Genomic DNA, 15,361 nt, shown 5'->3' with positions numbered 1-15,361 from the left:
ATCCACCTTTCATGTCACAAGAAGAAATGGAGGCAATAGTAGACGTTACAGACTGGTATGCCTCACCAAGTGGCACCTTCATTAAAGAGTTTGGTGGAGAGAAGCCTCTATATGTATTACCAAGGTATGCCACTGACAAACTAACCATGCAAGAAGTATTGTACCATCTCACTACAGGGTTGTCAACAACACTGCACAGGAAGAAGAAAGCACCATGGCCCACTCTTCTTTTGCAGATCAGATCATATGATATAAATAACTTGAAATTCACAAATGTCGAGGCTAAGGAGATAATGATTTTTGAATTCAGAACTAAGGACTTTAATCCATATGATCCTCACAGTATTTGCAAGGAGAACCGTACGAGAGTTTACTTTTCGTGGATCGGAAGGGCATTTCATTGGCCAGAGGAGGATCCTTGGAGGAACTGCTACAATTCCTCCAGACTCAATGAGCTAGTCAATATAGCAAGGAATTCACAGGATTCCCCATAGACAGCAGAAGCTCCAGAAGCAACATCAGCAGAAGGCAACAATCTCGTGCAAGACAAGGGAAAGCGGAAGATTGCTGACAGTCCAAAGGGAGAGCAAAGCTGCAAAATGAAATTAGATCCTCTTATTGAGAAAGCATATTTGGCAGTGGAAGCAAAGAGGAAGAAAATGATGCAGAGATTAGAGCAAGGGAAGAGATAAAAGAAGAGGTTGCAGGAAGCAGAATTGAAGCTAAAAGAGATAGAGAAGAAGTTGAAGGAAGAATGGGAGTTGAGGAGGAGAGAACGAGAAGAGAAGAAGAACAAAGGCAAGGCATGATGATGGAGGAAACAATGTCAATACAGGTTGAAGAACAGGAAAAACCAACAGCTGAGGAGGAAGGTGAACAGATGCAGGACCGGGAGCTTGCTCAACAAACTGAGCAACTGATCAAAGTGACAGACATGGAGTTGGAACAAGAGTCACAACATGAAGATGTTGACCTAATGTTGAGAGCACCAAAGGTCATCCCTCAATCTCCACCACCTCCAACAACAGAGCCAGCCCTGAGCGAGCAAGGATATGTTGTTCTTCTTGATGATGATCCGGTCATGGATGTGTACAATCTATCATTCGATGAGTTCCAAAAGAGGATTGTACAAGTGCGGAGAAAATACTTTCCATATTATCACACATCACCTACATTCATTAAAGAAAGGGTGATAGTATTGGACACCAGGAAGCATCCAAATGCCATTGCCAAAGCCATATTGGCCTATGCAAGAGAAACAAGATCAGATGTTTAGTATTTGACAGTCGAGAATAAGTAATAGTAACAAAACCTTTTAGGCAAGAGGCAGAATAACTCTAAGAAGCAGCGCATAGTGCAATTTCTGCATTGGGGGAGATGAGAGCAATGATACTTGCTGAAGTATTAACAATTGGAGAAACTATGCAGAAGCTCTATGATGGGTTTGTCACCGTACGTAAAGAATTTTTCTATTTGCATGGCTTACAACAACAACAAAAAAAAGAGTTTTTTAAGAGTCTCAAAAACATACAAGATGTCATTGCCTATGTACAATAGTGGACAATGCGGTTCAAAGGGTCGCCGCTTGACTTACTGAAGATTCAGATGAAGCCATAGGCAGAGCTGGAGAAAGTGAAGGTTCAAAAGTTGATTCAAAACAACAAGCAACTCATCTCATTCATTGGCAACATGCAAACCTCATATATGCGGTTGTACAGTAGTTTGGATGTCTTGGTGAGAACACATCAAATCCTATCAATCGATTCCCTCACCAATGTTAAACCCAAGAACCAAGTCTGGTAGGAGGTCGAAGAGTACTTGGAGCATCTAAGACAAAAATCTGCCAGGGAAGGCTTGAAGTTGAACACACAAAACATGCAAAGGCTCATCGATGGTCCTATAAAAGTCAGAACAATGCTTCTCATGTTGTAGAATGAGTTGGACACGGGTTCCAAAACAATGTACCTGGATGCCATGGAGGCTAGAGTTCGCTTTCAGCAAGAGATCGTTAAGAAGTTTGGGGACACCATCACACGGTACCAAGCTTGGCACTAATATGTGATCGGGAATAAGTAAGTGGAGGTTGTTGAGATAGACTTCTCCTAAACTCCAGAATCATAGTGTTATGTCTGTTAGGTTGTCAAGTTGTCTCTACCGTATTTTGTCTTATATGGGTACAAGTGTAAAATGCAATATTATTTGTAATCATGTTGTAAGTGAAATTCCAAGTGTCAATATTGGAATATGAAAATTCATCATGTAATGTAATGTGTCATTTTGTGAAGAAGTCGAAGAGTCATGAGGGTAGTCCAAAGGTCATAAAGGGGAGTTGAAGAGTCACCCCCTCTTGTTATAAATAGAACCTCATAACTCATGTAAGAGGCTTTTGGGAGCCAAGCTTTTGGCTAGGCTTAGGCTTAGGAAGAGCTTGGGAGTATTGTGAAGATCCTTGGCTTATCCATAGCATAGAGAAAGTATACTTATTTGGAGGACCAGGTGTTCTTGATTGTAATGTTCCACTATTGGGTGTAGTGGTAATCAATGGCATATGTATGGATGGAATTTTCACTTATAATAATAAAATCAAAGCCAACACGCTTTCATGCATACGTTGTTAATGTAGTAGGAATATTGTTGTTGTATTGGCAATGTATGTTATTTAACTTACGCATATTCTTGTGAACTATTTTGTTTGCATTTGTACGAATATTGTTGAATGTGTGTTGTTGTATTAACTCATCACTTTAACTTGTGGACTATTTTTCATCTTAGCTTGCGATGTCATTTTGCTTGTGTGTTCCTTTCGAGCTGCGTACTATTATAAGCTTCCAAGGGGTTCACTTCTTTTCCCTTCATGTGTTGGAATCTTCATGCATCGCACTTGATTCTCTGCAAGTTCACACACTTGCTCTCACCCAAAGTTATCATACTATTAGGAATCCTACTCCAAATGGTGTGAGATCTAGTTGGCACTTCATATCAGGGAGATCCCCTAAATTTTGGTGGGTCTAGCACCATCAAAACCAGGGTATACCATAGACCCCGTCTGCTCAACTTGGTCCAACTGTAACTCAAGTACAATTCGTTCAACATGTTGAGGGCATGCCGCAAATTCCATCCAAACAACCGGTGACCATACCACAAGAACTTCATCAAGGTCAATACGTCCAAGGTCTGCCTTTTACACCTTATCAAGGCCTTCCTAGAACATGGCAGCCTTGTTAGAGCCATCCTATTTTTCGAACCACTACTTACCCTAATGGAATACAAATCTCGATGGCCCAGCCCTTTCCACCTTACACAAGACATCGTCTTCTAGTAGTTAATCTTTATTCGCAAGGTTACCAGCCCCCTCAATTGAACTTTAATAGGCAGTTTCTATTTATCGCAACGTTGGAGTTACTAGACACCTCTCGTCTTGCTAACGATCCAATCTACCATTCTCCTTGGTGGTTGGTTATTCTAGCTAAATTGTCAAGAAATATTTCCAAATTCAATGAAAATCTTGGGGAAGACCCAACAAACCATATTATGAGTTATAATTTATGGTGTTCTTCAAACTCCTTAAATGATGATTCTATATGTTTGCATCTTTTCCAATGAACTCTTATAGGGCTGATAGTGAAATCGTATGTTGAATTACCAAGAGCTTCATTTAATAACTTCAATGCATTGGGAACAGTGTTTCTAACCCATTTTCAACTACCCATCCATTATGAAAATTGTACAGATCTTTTGACCTGTCTAAAACAATCTGACTCTACTCACATATTTGATCATATACATGAGTGGATACGTCATCATTGTTTGGTCAAAGCTTATATCGTATATCAGTTATTATCATAATGGTTTGTTAAACCATTACTACTTGATATAATTGAGGATGTTTCCAAGGGAGGAGTCATTACCAAAGAGAAAGTTATTGCTCATGCTCAATATTTAGACTTATTTTATACCCAATTGGGCATGCTCTACCAGAAAATACGTAACGCTCCACAACCATCTCACATTGTTCCACCCACTCATTTGACGCAATCACATGTTGCTAATGGTGTGATTGGTTCCATTGGTAAACAATCAACTAATAATCCCTTCGGTTAGTTCAATCTAAAGTCTGCTCATGTGACCACTCAAAGCTCTTCTCCTCCTATGCCTTTGAATACTTATGAGATTAATGTTGTTCAATCTACTAAAGGGAAATCTTAGCAACCAAGAAGTAAAAGGAAGGGTAAAGGAAAAACCAAAAGGAATCCCCTTCGCAGGAAAAAGAAAAAACTCATTCTCTTGAGAAAAAATGCAAACCACGTTATCCTTGTCTCATTTGCAACAAGGATCATTTCATCAAGGAAGGCCCACAATGTGCAGAAATCAATTGATTCTTAAAGGTTGCATCCACTGCCCTTGTCGTGTTGATAGATCCTTTCGTAAGTCATGAGACCAAAATATTTGCACAAGATTCATCCTCTTCCCAAAATATTTCCAACATGTTGATGTGTCAATAAAATGTCATGGTGGCTACCCTGAATAAGGACTATGGTTCCTCAAGTCCTCTAAATGGGAAGGTTATTTATCAACCTTCCATTTCTACTCCACCTAGTTCTGGCTCTCTACAAATTGAGAAACCAACTACTAAAACAACAAATAAACCTCCTCGTAAAGGATTTATTCCTAATTCATCGTTTAATCCTCATGCAAGAGATTCCCAAAACTACAACATAGTTGAAGATCTGGCCTAGGCTCCTTCAGCCATGCCAACCCTTGAATTCCTACAGAATTGTCCTACACAGAGGAAATCGTTATTAGCAACAATTAGAGGGGTATATCCTTTGAATTAAGGTCTATATTTTTTAATAGAAAACTGTACGCCCAACTCCTGCATCAACTTATGTTTATAATTCAAGTTGTTGTTGAAGATAAGAATGTGTTCCAAACAGTAGTGGATGAAGGTGCCTCCACTTCTATCATGTCACTATCATATTGGAAAGCCTTGGGCTCCCCACCGATCAATCAGTCACCAACAACCCTCAAATAATTTCACGAAAGAGGCTTTAAACCTTATGGAATATTTAACTCCTCACCCATCCAGTTAGCAAGTAAAACGGTGTTAGTAGAGCTAGAATTCATCGATGGACCATTAGATTATAACCTCTTATTGGGCCATAACTAGACTTACGCTATGCAAGTTGTGCCCTCATCATATTTTCGAATGATCCTCTTCCCTCATCAAGGGAAGATCATGATGATTGACCGGCTTTCCTTTTACACTGATGATTCCCAGACCTTTAGAAATATTCCACTTGTGGATAAAATGTCACTTCCTTATGATAACGTTGGGGTAGGGTTATTAAAAGATTCATCTTTAATGGGAACTTTTTTGCACTCCGACCTCCCGACGTTTCTACTATGGTTGCCCCAAACAATATGATTGTGTCTAGTATTTACTTATCCCAACAACCATATGATCCATGGATAGTACCTAATGACTCTAATATTGAATCTTTTGGTGACCGCATGTCAATCAACCCTGTTGAATTAGCCTATGAAGCTATTCACTTGGCCTATACTACAATTACTCAAACAAAAAACCAAGTGAACATGGTTGAAAAACATTCTTAGTATTCACAGTTAATTTCTCTTTCACATTATAACCCTTTCGATGATGTCTTTCCTACTGACAAGAGTATCATGAATATCATGTCATCAGCTGAGAAATTGTGGGACAATAACCATCATCATTCCTCGTTTTTACCTTAGCTAGAAATCCTTGAGAATAGTTTCGACGATTTATTTTCACCTGATACTACTGAGCATACCTAGAATTTGATTTCCATATACGAAGTCATTTCTGAAAAGAAATTGGGGAATATCAATAAAACTCGACATCTCAGTGAAGCCCGAAATTGTTGAAAATGTTCATATAGGAGCCTCTTATTCTCCCGATGAGATTCAAAATTATAAGGCCTTGTTTCAAGAATTTCGTGATGTGTTTGTTTGGACCTATAAAGACTCAAGAGATGTCAAGAATTGACCCAGATATTGTGGTGCATGAAATCAAAACACACCCGGATGCAAAACCCTTTAGGCAGTGGTTACATCTAGTGCATTCGAGGAAAGCTGTCGCAATTAAAATTGAATTTGAAAAACTTCTATGAGCTGGTTTTATACATCATGTTCCATTAACTAATGGGGTTTCGAATATCATCCCAGTGATGAAGAAACAGGGTACCATTCGCGTATATGTCAACTATAGGTATATTAATCGTGCTTGTCCTAAGGACAATTATCCAGCACCCTTTATCTACCAGATTATTGATGATTGTGTTGGAAGTAAAATCTTCTTTCATGGATGGATTTTCCGGCTACAATCAAATAAATATACTCCCCTCTAACCAACATAAAACTGTGTTCATTTTTCCGTGGGGCACATTTTCTTATTGAAAACTCCACTTTGGACTCAAGAATGCGAGGGAAACTTTTCAACAAGAGATGAATTATCATGTTCATGAGATTAAACATATCATGCAACCATATCTTGATGATCTACTTTCCCATTTGAAACATCGTCAAGATCATCCCACACATCTTTAAGCAATTTTCTTACAATGTCGACATTACAAAATACATTTGAACCCGCACACATGTGTTTTTTGTGTGGAATCTAGTCAACTCCTAGCCTTCATTGTGTCTAAGCATGGGATCCACATTGATCCATTGAAAGTTCAGGCAATCTTCGATTCACTTTCTCCTTCAAACCTCGTTCAATTACAACGTTTACAAGGGAAAGCAAACTTTCTACATTGATTCATTCCTAAATATGTAGAAATCACCAAGGATTTTACCCGATTATTGAAAAACTGAGTTCCTTTTCATTGGGATCACATTCCCAAATTTGATGCCTTAAAATATGTATTAGCTCATGCCCTATTGTTGCATCCTCCTAACTATCTCTATGATTACTTTATATACCTTGTTGCATCTAGTACTACTATCGCTATGGTATTAGTACAGGAGGATGACTCGGGTGATGAGCATGTAATTTATCACTTGAGTCAAAATTTGACAGATACTGAGACTAATTATTTCCATGTAGAAAAGTTAGCTTTGCTAGCATGCAGGTTGTCTAAATATTTCACCATTACATATTGCTTCGCAAGAATATTGTCGTTTCTAATTGTAACCCCATATATTATCACGACATATGCTAGGGGTAAAGTAATCGAAGTGGATAGTAATGCTGCAAGAGTTCAGTTTGGAATTTGTTAAATCCAAGTCTAAGAAATCTCTAGTCTTTGTCGAGCTAATATGTAACTTTCCCTACACTGATGCAGAAACTACCAGTGAAGATCTTATTCCTGACGAGACATTATTCCTGATCCTAATCAATTCTGCTTATCTATGGTATAAATATATAATCATTTATCTCCAAACCAAAACTTTCCAGCCCAAATTGATTCATTTTGATCAATGGCGATTTGGCATCACGCTTGACACTACATTATAATCGGTGATACTCTTTATCATTGTGGTGTCGACACAATTTTTTTACATTGTATCACACATGAGGAAGTCGAGAAAGCCCTTAATAACTGTCACACTAGAGCATGCAGTGGACATATGTCTGGTTATTCTACAGCACATAAAATCCTATGTCTCCATTACTTTTGTCCCACCATGTTCAAATATTGTATCTTGGTCATCCAAAAGTGTCATGCATGTCAGATCTATACCCACAAATCCTGTGCTCTGGCTAATCCATTACACCCTGTAGTCATTGTTAGACCATTTGCTAAATGGGGAATCGACTTTATGACATGTAACCCTCGCTTGGATAGGAGGAATGATTATATTATCATCACAGTTGATTATTTCACTAGGTTGGGCAAGGCGATGCCTACATTCAACAAGAGCAGCAAAACTGCAACACTTTTCCTATTCAATCATGTTATTGTGAGATTCGATGTATCACAAGCCATTGTCAAGGACAATGGAAAACATTTTTATAATTATATGATTTCTAAATTGACTGCTAAGTTGGGTTTGCATCATGATAGCTCAACTCCCTACTACCCACAAGCCAATGACCAAGTATAAGCTATAAATAATTCTTTTTAAGAAAATGGTTCAACGTATGGTAGGGATTCACAAATCGAATTGGAACACCATTATTTTTTCGGCATTATGGACATATCGTACCTCTGTTCACACTGCAACTAGATTCACACCATTCCAACTGGTGTATGGCCTAGAAGCTTTTCTCCCTATTGAGTGTGAAATCCCATCATTAAAACTAATCGTCTAACTTCTTCCTGCTACCTCTACTGAGAAAGAGTGTTTTTTATACCTAACACATCTAGATGAGACTTTCCGTGATGTTGTGATGGCTAATGAGGCTCATAAAAAATGCATTAAAATATAGTTTGATCATAATGTCAAACATCGTGTCTTCTCGGAAGGTGATTTGGTCCTTTTATATGACCAACAAAGCGACAAGTTAGGAGTTGGAAAGCTTGAACCTATGTGGTTAGGTCCACACATAGTTAAACGTGTACTTGTAAAAGGGGCCTATGAGCTAGTACATTTTGACGAAGTTCCTTTGGCGCAGCCTCGCAATGGGTTGTACCTTAAAAAATACTATGCTTAGAATTTTTTCTACATAGTCACATTGTATATACTATATAGATTTAATGGTTTTTTTGCAATGTGTTTTTCTTACGAGTTTTCTACCATTTCTACTTATCTTATATTACATTTGGTTTTCAGATGTTGGTGTTCCTCAATCCTATGTCAATTATGCTGATGGCACTAGCCATAGTACTTGAAACCTTTCTTCCATAGCATGGGAAATCTATGCTCCCACTGACGAGTTAGTGAGTCTACAAGAATATGTATCAATCGCACAACTAACAATATTGTTGAATATAGTGCGGTGATCGAATTGTTATCTGATGCCATTTCATGTAACATTTATTTTTTGGTTGTCAGGCTTGATTCTCAAGTCGTACTTCTACATTTGAATAATGTTTATTCAGTTAGATGTCCAAAAATGATACAGATGTTTTTGAGAGTTCGCCTCTTGGAAAGACATTTTGATTACATTGAATATCAACATGTTCCAAGACGTTTAAACACATTAACATATGCATTAACCAATTACCTTTTAGATAGACATTTGAAACATTTGAAAAATCATAATATAATCATCATACATTGTATAGGATGGTGAAGTGAGTAGAAAATATCCATAGATAGATATTGTAAATAGTGTTTGGGTTTTACAAAAATTGTGTCTAGGACACATATGGTCCATAGCCTATAATATCCAATACATCCAAAAAACCAAAATGTGTCTCAAAATCCCTAGGTGACTAGTCACAATGATGATGATGGTAACAAACGACCACACAATCCACCCATCACAGTAGTCGACCAATCCTATCTGCCACTCCTATGATATATTTATGTGAACAAATAGGGATGTCATTAATCCCTATATCTAGAATGTTGTGAGTCATACCCTCTACATGATGCTCGAACTCAGCCAGTGTCTCTGCTAGATCTGGATCTGCCATCTCTACCCCACTGGATCCACCCTGTCCAAACTATGGTTGTTCTCTCCGATGGAGTGGGGAAATACCCATTTGTCGCATTGGTCCAATGTTTGCATGAAAAATTTATAATCAGTCTCTGAAAAATCATTTTTTTTTAAATGTAAAACTTAAAAACCCAAAATGGTAGGGATTTTTACCTAAATCATCCCATTGTTCACCCTTAAGTGGAATAAGCTCTAGATCGCCCCTCAAATCAGGTCTAGCATATGGATAGTGTTTGATCATGATCAGTTGCTCTCACAGCCATTTCAAGAATGTGGGAGTGATCCTCAACATAGGTCCTCCTCCATAGCGATCCATCATGTCTACGGACTGCCTCATGCAATGCTCTCTAGGTCTAGGTAACTCCTGTGATATCCTCTTGGGTCAAAGCAGTGGTATCCTCTTTAGAGCAAATGAGACTATAATGGAACCATACCCAAAGTTGTTCAATTGCCCTATTTTTGCCTTATTTAGCTATTCCTTCAAATTTTCCAAAACCACTTCACATCAATTGAAGATTGTAGGTGCCAAACACTCTAATGCATATTGCATCTAAGATTTGGTAGCCAAATGGGAAGCAATGCTACTGACCAAGCATGTGATAGTGAATAGAAATGGCTTGAGGGTAAACTCATGAATGTATTTTATCTTGATCTTTATGTCGCTACTAGGTTGAGAGTTATCATAGTAAGTAGCAACATAGTATTTTATTGACTTTCTACCCCTCTGATATCCGGACAAAGAGATAGGAGCACCCTTTCGAGAGAAAACCTATCAAAAAATAGATGTCTTCAACATCTATGGTGACTATGTGTTCACCAATTCTAAAAAATTGTCCTTGTACATCCCCGGCCCTCACTAAATATTGCAGCAAATCCATTTGGGTTCTCATGCCCGAGATCCGGAAATAATTCAACAAACCATAGTTTCCCAATGCTCTAAATGTTCTTGGGTTATTTATTGCAATCACATCATGAATATCATGCTCCCTTTCCCTCCAAGATAACACCATTTCCACTTCAATAAACACCTTAAAATAGCAACAAAAAAATGCATTAGATCACAAATGTGAAATTTTTTTGGGAAAAACTAGCTCAAAATTCAAGTTTTTGAAACCCCTTTGTGCTCATCGCACTGCTTTTTCAAGGATAGTGCAACCCGGTGCAGGTACCCTTTTGGGAAAGTGCGATGAGTTACACTTTTCTGTATAAAAAAATTCCTTATCTCACCTCTTGATACAAAGGACATCCGATGGACCAAGGGCGAAATCTACTCCCTAAATTTCCAAGAAGAAACATAAAAAATGCATGAAACGAAAAATGGAAACCATTAAAATGCAAAGAGAGGAAAGATCCCTTACCTGGAACGAGTGAAACTGGAAATCATCCACAAAAATGGTCACAATCAAATCCTGAAGAATCAAGGAAAAAACCCTCTCAGAGCTCTCCAAAATGGTAAAATGATAAATGGTAAAAAATAAAGTTACCTTTACTCATTTTATGCCCAAAATGAGTCATTTTTTTAATATTTTTTGCCTCTTATTGTCATATAGCATATATTTTTGAACTTTTTACTGTTTTCTTAGCAGATTAAATGACATCTAAAGGACATGATGTAGGTTATGAATCAAAATTTCAATGCGAATCATTCTGGTAAATGAGCACACTTTTCCACTTTTTCAAGCTCATTATAACTTATGAAAAAGGAACCCCCTAGATTCCTCTTTAATCTCTTTTTAGACTCCCAAAATATGAAAAAAAAATATCAATAACTTGTCTCTTTCGCACTCGTTAAAGTAAATGAAAATACTTCTACCCAGTATAAGTTACTGAGTTGACTATTTAGGAAAAATGAATACTTTAGTCAAACATGGATAAAAGGTTCTCTTGGGTATCATTTTACGCCTTTTTGGGCCCAAGAGACTAAATTCACGAAAAGGAAACTCTTTGAGTTTCTTTTTGACCTCTTTTTCAAACTCTCTAAATATGAAAATGAAGTTGAGTTACCCCTTTTTTGGACTCGTAAAACATAAACAACGTAGAAAGTGTACTAAAAGCCCTAGGGGAGGCTAAATTCGACTTCGATGAGTAAAACATAATGGATCAAGGCCTAAGCGGGATGAGACATAGGTCAGATACCCAGCAGACAGCTCTCAACAAAATTGAGAAATGGATCTGAGAGAAACCCTAAAACCCAGAAATCACAGGTTCTGACCTGTTCTTTGATGAAATCACACTTTTTGGGCAGAAAGCTGCATTCTGGAGCCCAAATCGCACCTTTTGGGTTGAAAACTGTGATTTCTACTCTGAGACTCCCATTCTACAAATTTCAAAAAATAAAATTAAAAAAAAAAATGTCGCCTTTGTCGTGGCTGGTTCCTGTGACTTGCGGAAATGACCAGAAATCTTACAGAAGTTAGAAATTTATCAGATCTAGGGTTAAAACACTAGGAAACATTAATAGAATTGAAAAAAGAAGAAACCCTAAGCTGAAAACCAAAGGTCACCCAGGTTTCTGGATCTGAAGTATAAAACCCAGCGGAGTCACCAATTTGTTGTAGTGTTTTCTTCTCAATGATGTACGAAAAGAACCCACTTAAGATTGTGGATGACAAACAATCTCAACAATAGAAATCACTGCCAAAAATTTGATCTATGTTGCAATCATAGTTAAACAGTGAAAGAAAGAGTAATAACCCCAATTATCCAATGGAAACCAGATATGTAAAGAATAATTTTATAATAACACCTGTGAAGAGAACAGATAAATGTTACCAGTCCCCCTCTAATGGATGGGTTCTTGGCTATCCTCAAACATCTTCAGCTTCTATAGAGTTTCTCTCCTCTATAATGCGTAAACCCAACAAAAATATGGTGTGCGACAATGAAAATAATCAGAGTTACAATAGTGAGTGCAACAATGAGAATAATCAAAAGTGAATAATGAAGGGAAAACCCTCCTATTTATAACAAAATATTGAGTTATCCTCGAATAATGAGCAATAATAAAATATTATTGATCCAATTCTTGGAATTACCACTTGGAATATTTTATTATATTTGTTTAGAAGGGAAAAAGTATTTAAACTTGTATTTAGAAATAATAAATAAATAAATGATTTATTTATCATCTAAAGGAATTAGTTCAAGGATAATAAACAAATAATGATTTATTTAATTATTCCTAAGGGATTTAGTCAAATTTAACAAAGAATAATAATTAATTAGTTATTAATTAATTATTCTTAGAGAAAAATAAGATAAATAATGATTTATCTGTTTATTTTTCATGATTGGATCAAATTTAACAAGGAATAATAATAAAACAATGGTTTAATTAATTATTCCTAGAAGAAAATCAAATAAATAGTGATTTATTTAATTATTCTTCATGGGTTTAACTATAAATTACTTGATAAAGGTGGTTTATTAGGTAATTTCTCATAGTGAAAGCAATTTTACTAGGGTAAAATTGGCTTTACATGGTATACTTTGATCCATCTAGTAAATTAGGCTAGATGATCAATTTTTTGGTGATAACAAATTTCCCCCCAAACATATGAGTGTTAGGAGAAAAACGTATGGCCGAAGTACGTTGTAAAAACACAATCACTTAGACAACACAGGGGAGTCAAGGAGAGAGAGAGAGATATCAATGAAGCTGAAGCTAAGAGAGGATAGTGACAGAGGGGGCAAGACTAAGTTTCCTTTTATGTTGTGGTACTAGACCTCAATGAGGCAGGGGAGGCATACCCATACCCGCTAAGATAACTTAGTACAAAAATAATGGTTCGCCTAGAAATATAAAACTGAGCAATGAAGTACATGCTGAATGGTACATGACATGCTGACATAACATAGCCATAAAATAATACAATGTGTCCCATATACATAATGCACCTCGTAAAAACATGAGTCAGGACTAAATACAATAATATCTTAGTACATGAGATACAATTCCCCTTCCCTCAAAAAATGTGTGGGAGTGAGGGTAGAACAACCGAAGAAGCCCTGCTGAATAAGGAAGGGCTCTGCAAAACTGAATGGATCATCTGGAGGAGATGTGCATGCTATGAACACTGTGATCGGTAGGAACCGAACCCATCAACTCTGTGGAACTGCATCTGAGGCTGTAGCATAGTAGGTATGCATCCGGGCATGTGGGGGGCTACTTGAAGGGCCACCACCTCATGAGGTTTGAAACATCTCACACACACCGGGAATCACTGGTATAGTCTGCTACATCACTGGAACATAAAGTGTATGGATCACGAACATGAAACGATAAATTCAAAGGGCAGTAATGGGACCCTATGCTCAATCCAAGGCAATGAACAAGAATGGAAGCTGGAAACGAGATACACCGCCCTCTAGGTTGTTCTTCTAGAATGAATGAGCTGATGTTGACAGGATAGGGCCCACAATAGATGAGGCAATGAGGATCCTCAACTAAAGCACGAGGGAAAATAGTAATGTGACTGATGGACTGACACCAGGGGTAATTGGGAAATGGGACTGAGGGACAAACAAACAACTACCCTTGTCAGAGCATAAAGTGCATGGTTGACCTGGCAGCAACTAACTCAACTCTGGAGCGGATGGGGACAGTATGACTGGAGGCAAAAATGGGCAACACGGGATGAACAGTATGCAAATTTGGATGGAATATTATGACATGAGATGATGGGACATGAAATAGACTCCAATAATGCAAGGGTGACTCATCGCGGATGCTCTGAACAAGGGTGACTAGATGAAGCTTTCACGTAAACTGCCTGGTGGGGACCATGAAAACATGAGTAAATGATGGTTACTCATGATGAGAATCGACATATGGCATGACAAGTATTAAGAGGAGGTGGGCCTCAAAGAACAAGTGTTGCTTTATGACAAAATTTGATTTTGAGAGACAATGAAGTGACCTTCTTGGAAAAATGGTTTCTAGGTGAAGTGTTAAATCATCAAAAACTGAGAAAGACCCATTTTAGAGCTCAGTGAGAGCTTTCCAAAGGTATTGGCGGTTCGTCAAATGGAGCTATTGTCTGGTCACAATGTGTGACAGAACAACTATGGGTTTTCCTATCAAGGGGTGTTTTCCCTCCAATTTGGGAGGATGAGAAGGCCCTAAATCTTGTGAGGATCGTAGCGGACAAACCGGCCATTAGAATCGAGATTTGAAACTTTTAGGAAAGTGGCCTTACTTGTCTAAAGATGGCCTTAATGCTTCTTGGAACAATGGTTCCTGGTGAAGAATTAAGGGAAGAGGAAAATGAGAAAGAACTACTAGAGGAGGTTTAGAATCATCCTCACCCACTAAGTCCAACATGGGGACTTTGTGGACATAGAGTAGAATATTTGAAAATATGGTATCAAACATCTACGTTATGCGATGTGCATATGGCTTTCCGGAGAGGCCGGTAGGACAAACTATCCAAGGAATGGGAGGATAATCGACCATACCTAGATCTAGTGGGATCTAGGCCGAGACTTAACTGAGAAGATGGCTAGGGGAAAAACATCATGCCCCCAAGCATGGGATGTTGATCTGGTATGCAAAGGTGGGAATGATGCCCCCCTAGCAGGAGGAATTTGTGGAGTGCCATTGTGTTTCGAGTGCTTGAAAAAGTGATTCAAGCATCTCAGCCCAGCTTGGCACGAGATCCTCCAAAGGAGATGTAGGGGCCTATGTGCCCCCCAGTATGTTATGGGTGTATCAAATGTATTTAGAGCTAAGGGCTCCAAACACTTATATGATACATAATATGATTATGC

This window comes from Pinus tabuliformis, chromosome 2_1, assembly GCF_031772625.1.
Source record: "Pinus tabuliformis cultivar Carrire ecotype Pingquan chromosome 2_1, CPIR1, whole genome shotgun sequence".
Classification (NCBI taxonomy): Eukaryota; Viridiplantae; Streptophyta; class Pinopsida; order Pinales; family Pinaceae; genus Pinus; species Pinus tabuliformis.
The sequence above is the reverse complement of the archived record's forward strand: the minus strand, read 5'-3'. Positions refer to the sequence as shown.